The sequence below is a fragment of the Dipteris shenzhenensis genome, chromosome 25 (genome assembly GCF_047967505.1).
Source record: "Dipteris shenzhenensis isolate YYH24624 ecotype China chromosome 25, Dip_SZ_1.0, whole genome shotgun sequence".
Classification (NCBI taxonomy): Eukaryota; Viridiplantae; Streptophyta; class Polypodiopsida; order Gleicheniales; family Dipteridaceae; genus Dipteris; species Dipteris shenzhenensis.
In genome coordinates, this window is record NC_141620.1 from 20069851 (window position 1) to 20078480 (window position 8630).

Below are 8630 nucleotides of genomic sequence, written 5' to 3' on the forward strand. Positions count from 1 at the left end.
CAATCTAATTCCCTAAGAACGGAATATATTTCAATGGAACATGAATCCCCAAAATTTGAAATACAACTCTTGAAAGTTAAAATATCACTTATGAATTCATCTCGGGGGGGTCACTATGTATAAACCCTCTATACCACGTGCGTTCAAGGCATATTTCTAAAATCCCTTATCTGTAAATTTTTTATTAATAAAATGTACCCCTTTTCTATACAAATCTATAAATTTTTTCCAAAACTATTTTGAATAGTCCCTTATGTATATTTATTTCTGTAAATTTTAGAAATAAAAAATATCCTTCTGTTGAACTCACGTGATAGGGTTACATATGATGAGTGACCCCCCCGAGGAATTCATCCATTGCAATCCAACCAACAATACAATTTCAATGTCCTCCGGGGGTATCAATGTGCACATCACTCTTATGTGTCTAGACCTTGTCTCCATATAAGCCTTAGTAATCAGCTCCATCCATGCATAGTTGTCCTATGATTTCTCTCCCAAACATAGAACATCTTCTTAGACATAAACTTCAACTTGCTCTTTCTTGCAACCTCCTTCTCAAATTCACTATCCACCTCCTTCCATACTTGTGACCATGTATTCACAATTGCACTTGTAACAAGACTCTCATCTCCATCACACTTGCAAATGGATGCAATCAATGTCCCCCACTCGGGCAAGTAACCCTCATACTGAAAAGCACTTTTTCATGCAAGCCCCTAATCGAAGCATAAGGAATCAACATGCAAAGGGGGATCCTAGGACATTCATCAAAGCCAAGAAGTCTTGTCTTCCCAATCACCACTTATTATCTCCATGTCCATCTCAACAAATTCATCCTCATCTTCTTTTGTTGCACCTGAATGCCCAACCCTTGTGTCTGAATGTTCCTTAGACACTTCTTTCTCCTCATTTACTAGGATATTAGGAAGTTGAACACTTGAGCGATACTTGAGCCCATAACTTGGTTCCCCCTTTCCTCAACATGAGGATGAACATTTGGCTCCTTAAGATTAGGTCTAGTTTTAGAACCCTCTTGCTTGAACCTTTTCGTGGCATTACTGCAACATGTATAGAAAAAATGAACACAAATCTATCAGCAATGATTCATCAGAGTATACTTAAATCAATGCAAGAGGGTCAATGTTAGCTTGGGTGTAGCCAATCGCGAAACTATTTTCAGGGCCATTTTGAGGCTACAATGCGATGCGCTTCTAGGTGAATATTTGAATTTTGTGCGAACCCGTGCTCTCGTTGAAAATTTTCCCAATCATGAAGGTGCACTGGCGTAATAATGAGATGTAATCTATTTGATCAAAACACCACGTAGCTCGACACATGGCATCTCTACATTGCTTTGTGCAGCGCATTCTCTAGCCTACGCCACCTGATCACTTATTATCGTGCAGCCTTTTGGTGCAACTTTGCCACTTATCACTGGGCACGCACCCATGCAGATCATTAAAATTGAAGGTTGGCTTAGAGAGACCACTGCATTGGTTCTTGCCATAATAATTAGATGCAATCTATCAATGTGCACATCACTCTTATGTGTCTAGACCTTGTCTCCATATAAGCCTTAGCAACAATTAGCTCCATCCATGCATAGTTGTCCTATGATTTCTCTCGCATACATAGAACATCTTCTTAGACATAAATTTCCACTTGCTATTTCTTGCAACCTCCTCCTCAAATTCACTATCCACCTCCTTCCATACTTGTGACCATGTATTCACAATTGCACTTGTAACAAGACTCTCATCTCCATCACACTTGCACAAGGATGCAATCAATGCCCCCAGCTCAGGCAAGTAATCGTCATACTGGAAAGCACTCTTTCATGCAAGCCCCTAATTGAAGCATAAGGAATCAACATGCAAACGGGGATCCTAGGACATTTATCAAACCCAAGAAGTCTTGTCTTCCCAATCACCACTTATTATCTCCATGTCCATCTCAGTAATTCATCCTCTTCTTTTGCTTCACTTGAATGCCCAACCCTTGTGTCTAAATATTCCTTAGACATTTCTTTCTCCTCATTTACCAGGATATTAGGAGGTTGAACACTTGAGCGAGACTTGAGCCAACAACAACTTGCTTCCCCCTTTCCTCAGCATGATGATGAACATTTGGCTCCTTAAGATTAGGTCTAGGGTCTATGCATGTTAAGGTGGTACAATTAGTGGTGTCTCGGACACCACTATTATTCATGCGATTATGTGACAATTGAACAAAAATGGAAACAGATGATGTGCTTTTAAGATCTTTGTAGTTTAACTAGTGGTATAAGAGCCTTTAGAATTTTATGAATACCATTGGAAATGCCTTAATAGTGGACATTTAGATGTCCTAATAGACCATAATAGTGTACCACCTAAACATGCTTTCACCCTCTAGATTTAGAACCCTCTTTCTTGAACCTTTTCATGGCATTATTGTAACATGTAGAAAAAACAAACACAAATCTATCAGCAATGATTGATCAGAGTATGCTTAAATCAATGCAAGAACAAAAAAAACACTGTATTGCAGAATTTGGGAATCTCCCAAATTCCCCAATATAGATTTTTCTCATATAGAAGATACAAAACATAAACTAAAGCAATACAACGATCACTATCTTTCCACAATGTATTGAGAAATGGTGCACATCTTGTGAAGTTAATGCAGAAAAGTATTGGACTTACTGTTGCATGTGAGTGAAAACTACACTGCGTGGCCAAATAAAATCTTTGCTGGGCTACATAATTGTGATGGGTGTTTAAAATAAATTCAAATACACTCACAATTCATGCCTTTTGATATCACATTAGAATAGTTTTCTATGACAACATTGTTGCAAGCATTGGTCTCCTCTTTATAACATGGATGAATTGTAGGAAATGATCCCTCTTGAGAAAATGAGTGACAAATTTTTAAAATTAAAAATCATAGTTTGCAAATAATTCCTCCCTTGCATCGATAGCATGAGTTGTTGGTAAAGTAATGGTTCCATATGTGGCCTCATTGTTAGTCTCACAAGAATAACATGGTTCTAGGGTGGGTGAGTACACATAGCATACATTTTTGCTGACAACCTAGTGGATCTTAGATGCCATCACAGACATGGCTGGGAATCTTAAATGCCACCACTTCCAATCATTCATTACCATGCAAGTCAGTACTACCACCTTGAATTATTGAAAATTCGGGCCAACCACCATGATGGCTCTCACCTGGATAGTGAGGTCAGCTATTCCATTCCCTTAACCGTTAATGTTTTGTTCTCCCTTGTAATCTCAGGCCTCCACTATTCCATTTCCTTCACTGTTTCATCTTCTATCCCTCTTGACCAATTTTTTCTTCCTTGCACTCTTCCTGCAACTTCTATCCCCTCTCGTAATGGACCTTGCACAGTTCGAGAGCTCATCACACAATCTTTCCTACCCCTTTGCAGCATAGTGCCAGAGCCCCTCATCCTAAAATTGTAACATATGGGAATTCCTCTCTCACTATTCAAAATCCCAATTTGGATGCTCTCCAAAACTTCATCAAGATGGTGCAGGACATGAATGTGAAGGAGGGGCAACTAGTCTGTCAAGGTCACAAGATTACCATCAATAAAAGAGTGATTAAAAAGGATTTAGGAATTTGTGGAGGCAATATGCAAGCACACTTTTTTGAGAAAGAGTGAAAGAGACAGGATATTCTAGATGTATGCCCCAATGCTCAGATTAGTAAAGATGGTGGAGTCAAGATTTCAAGCTTGCCATCAGACCTCCAAGATGTATTGAAGAAGTCAATTCACTTCTTTCCTGATACAAGAGGAACCTACAAGTTCTGGCAAGTTCAAGCAGCAGTAGAGCAAGTGAAAGGATGTGATGTATCTTTCTCAAGGGCGATCTCCAAGAGCGTGTTAACCAACCTAAAGAATTGCATGGATGGAAAATCCCAATTGTCATCTCAGTCCACTAGAGTTGCAATGCACCTGATGGCATGCACCCTCAAAGGGATTTTGGAGCAATACGAGAAGTAGATGTCTTAGAAAGTGACTTTTCTACAAGAGAAATCCACCAATGTAGCACAACTTGAGAAAAGCCTCAGGGAAGGTGTAGAAGCCAAGGTAGAGGAGGCACAAGCGAGGGCCATGTAGGCACAAGAGCAAGTTGAGGCCACCACAAAAGTGGTTGACATGGAAAGGCATAGAAGAGAAGAAGAAGAGAAGTGCATGAAGGAGCTTTGAGATACGCTTGAAGAAGTGAGAAATTATGGGGACATGGGGACAAGGAGCTAGAAGAGATGCGAAAGGACCTTGAAGATCAGAGAGCCAAAAAGGAGGGTCTTTACATTGAAAAAAACCAGATGATTGAGGAGCTGAAAAGGGAGAATGCAGAAACTAGAAAGGTGATGCAAGAACTGCAAGAGAGCTTTGAGGCCAAGAAGGATGGGGTAGAGAGAAGCCACGGTGGGGAAGACAACGAGGCAACTCCCTAGACTAGGAAGGATGCAGAGAGCAACCACCATGGTGGAGCAAGCTCCAGCCACCGCGGTGGAGAAATTTGCAGCAGCCATGGTGAGGGTTGTTTTTATGAAACAGTGTTGGAAGTCTAAAGAGCAAGCTACAATACCCTACAAGAAGATCATGATAGATGTTTGCACAAGCTTGCCGTGGCTTTTGATAGTTATGAAAAGTAGTCAATCACCCTACGAGATTTCTAAACTAGAGTAGAAGTTGCTGAGGGATTCTCATGCTGCTATTGCACAGAGTGAGCAAAAAGTGGAGGAGATGAAGATGAAGGAGATGAAGGGATTTTTAAGCAATACGAGAAGCAAATGTCTTAGAAGGTGAGTTTTCTACAAGAGAAAGCCACCGATGCAGCAAAGGCAATGCAACTTGAGAAAAGTCTCAAGATAGGTGCAAAAGCCAAGGTATAGGAGGCGCAAGCGAGGGCCTTTCAGGCGCAAGAGCAAGCTCCACGAAATTGGTTGATATGGAAAGGCATAGAAGAGAAGAAGCAAAGAAGCGCATGAAGGAGCTTTGAGATAGGCTCGAAGAAGTGAGAAATGATGGGACATGGTGGACAAGGAGCTAGAATAGATGCAAAAGGACCTTGAAGATCAGAGATCCAAAAAGGAGGGTCTTTACAAATGGCTCTGCAACATGCATGAATCATTGAACATTGAAAAAGAATAGAATATGGAGGAGCTAAAAAGGGAGAATGCAAAAACCAAAAAGGTGATGCAGGAATCGCGAGAGAGCTTCGAGGTTAGAAAAATGGGATAGAGAGCAGCCGAGGTGGAGAAGACAACAAGGCAGCCACGGTGAGGGTTGTTTTTATGACAAACTGTTTTCTTCGATTATTTTATCATTTACTTTTGATTTCGTAAATGTTCTATGTTATTTTGAAGGTGAGAGTTACTTTCGATTATGTTATGATTTTGAAAGTAGGTTCTCTTTCATCTTTGTTAATCAAGAATGCCTATAGGCCATCCATTGTATTTGATCTGGAGTATGCTAAATATCATGTAGGTGTACTTGATATGCAAAAGAAAATGTCAATCTAATGTTTCTTTCTCTCTTATATGCTAACATATTGCTTGACTTGCTCATATTCAAGCTTCACTTTCATAAGTTGGTCCATCCTATGAAAGAAAAGGACTTGTCGAATGTTTTACGTTGTTAATATTCTAACATGTTTTCTTTCAATGCTTCTTTTCTATTTAACTTTGCTATCATTACTTCTTGGGTACGCTACTTCACATATGCAAAGGTACTTCTCACATGTTTTGTTGTTGTTTTCAAGGCACTCGTTTACTTCCAAGGTGAGCTCATATGTTCTCTTTCATCACACTCAGTTGTTTCTTCGAGTACATGCAGGTTTGCACAGATGCCTAGATACAATCCAACGGACTAAATGCACATTCGATACCTATAGGATGAGTACATCTACTTCGTTTTTCATACTCATCTATATTTACGAGTGCATGCAAGGTCTTGCTAGACCAATGATTTGTTCCTTCTTTGTTGATTAACTTATTGATAACTTATGGTATGTATTTACTTATTGGTTCAAGCAAGGCATACTTTTATTTTGCCCTTTATGTGGTGAGGTATACTTATATGTCTTTCACAATGAACATCTATGGCTGACTTATTGAGTACTCATTTTTCCGTGGCATCTATGGATTACTTATTGCATACTCGTTTTAATGTGACAAAGTTCAACATCTTTTAGGTGACAATATTTATGAACACATATGGTTGATTGCTTGAGTACTCATTTGGACGTGGCATATGGCTAACTACTTGAGTACTCGTCTGAACGTGGTACATGGATTATTATACTGACTCCCCGTTTGGATGTGACACATATTTACTCATCTGGACGTGGTACATGGATTATTACTAAGTCCTCATTTGGATGTGACACATATTTATCTAGCTTTCACAATGGACACATATGGATTACTTATTGAATACTCATTTGGACATGGTCATATTGTGTACCCATTTGCACGTGGCAAGGTTCAACGTCTTTCGAATGAACACATATGGATTACTTCTTGAGTACTTGTTTGGACATGGCACATATGGATTATTTATTAAGTACTCGTTTGGACATGGCACATATTCATTACTATTGAGTACTTGTTTGGACATGATCACTGTTCTCGGATGTCCATTTTCTTGGTTAGTTTTGGATGTTCTTTGTAATCTCAGATGCTTGTCTTCCCAGTTGTTCGGTACTTTCGGATGCGAAGAGGTCGTTATTTCATTCCCACTATGATTATGTAACCTATGTCTAATCCACACAAGCTTGCCTCTTGTCATATGTGCCTGGCTTATGCTCGTTGTATCTTTAGTTGTTCGGTACTTCCGGCTACCCAATTTTTTGGTACTTCTGGGATGCCCAATTGTTTGTATTTCTGGTTGTTCGCTACTTTCGACTGCCCAATTGTTTGGTGCTTTTGGGATGCTCAATTGTTCAATACTTCTGGATGGCGGAATGCTCGTTGTGTTTTTGAATTATTGGTTCTCAACTTGTAGAAACTTTATGGGCCTTCCTATTGTGTTGCTACGGCTTTCTTACACTACCCAAGAGACATTTCAACCCTAGCTTTGTGGACGTCTCAAATCACCCCTCCATACTCATCTTTGGACTGACCGAAGCAATTTTCTCATACATTCATCCTTGGTACAATAGAAACGGACACTTGAATATTTGTTGTGTTCATATACACTTCATGAAATTGGTCATTTTATGTGGATGAATTGTGCAAAACATGAAGGCATGATTATAAAGGTTTGAGGAGGTTTTACCAGAATGAACTTAGAGACAACAAGCTCTACTATTCAGATGAAGAGCTCAAACATTGAACTTGAAGATCTCAAGCCTTGATTATGCATCATCACTATGTCAAACAAGTTGAGATTTCCAGGAAGATTTTTCTATTTTTCACACATACTTTGCACTGTATCATGCACCAAACAAATGCCTATACTAAGTTGCACTGTACTATGGACAAGTGCTTGTCTTATGCCCTTGTACTATCCACATGCAATTTGCACTGTATCATTCAAATTGGCATATGGCCATCCTTTGTATATACATTTTCACATAGATATATATAGTGGCTTGGGTTTTTCCCTTTTTCCATCCGTAGTTAGAGAGCCTAGTTTGAGTGGCGGTGTTAGAGCTATATATAGCTTGCCCTAACTCAGCCTAGTCCTCAACTATATATATGCCTCTGATCTATGAATAGAATCACTTTCTTAGGAGCAACTCTTGTGTCAGTCTCTCTCCTCTTTCTCCTCCTCTAAATACAACTCTTGTGTCCATCTCTCTCCTCTTTCTCTTCCTCTCAACAATCACCAGTGGCCTTAGGCCTTTGGTAATACTTTCATCTCTGCCCTCTTTTCCATGTTGCACATCCACTTCCTCTTCTTTTTCACTATTTTTATTGTTTTAGATGTCGAGTAGGAATTATGAATGATTTATTACCATTCACCTTGTTTCCATACCTAGTCTAACATATACTATTCTTTTCTAGGAGAATATTCCCCTACATTGAAAATTCCTAATAAGGTTCTAATCTATGGCAAGAACTCAGCATAGATGGTGGTCCTTTCTTGCCATTTGGTTCCTTGAAGAAATACTAGCTTGTCTTGAGGATTCTTTCATAATTGGGGTGACCTTGCTGTGAAGATAGGTTTTTCATGGCGTAGTTCTTGCATGTGAGAGATGATTTCTCTTGCACAGCTTTGCTGGCATGGAGATGAGAAGGGAAGGAACATTGGCTAGAGGAAATAGGGGCCTTATTCTTGCATTTAAAGTAGGAAGTGTTGGGCAAGTACTAGTTCTCACCTCATCGATCTAGGTCATCATATAGCATGAAATAGAGAGTGAGGTGGACATTAGACATCACCTCAGATCTCATCCAACTCACGTGAGGCTAGAGACTCCTTCGATCTTGCATCATGCGAACTCTTATGCGATTAGTCAGCAACAAATTCAAAAAGCATAGAGAGGGTTTTGCACCACTTGAGTGAGCGATCATGAGCAGAAGCCTCTTCTCCTAGCCACATCCTTAGTGTATACCAAATGCCACCATTGGAAAGTCATTTTGGCTATTTTGGATTTTTTCTGAAG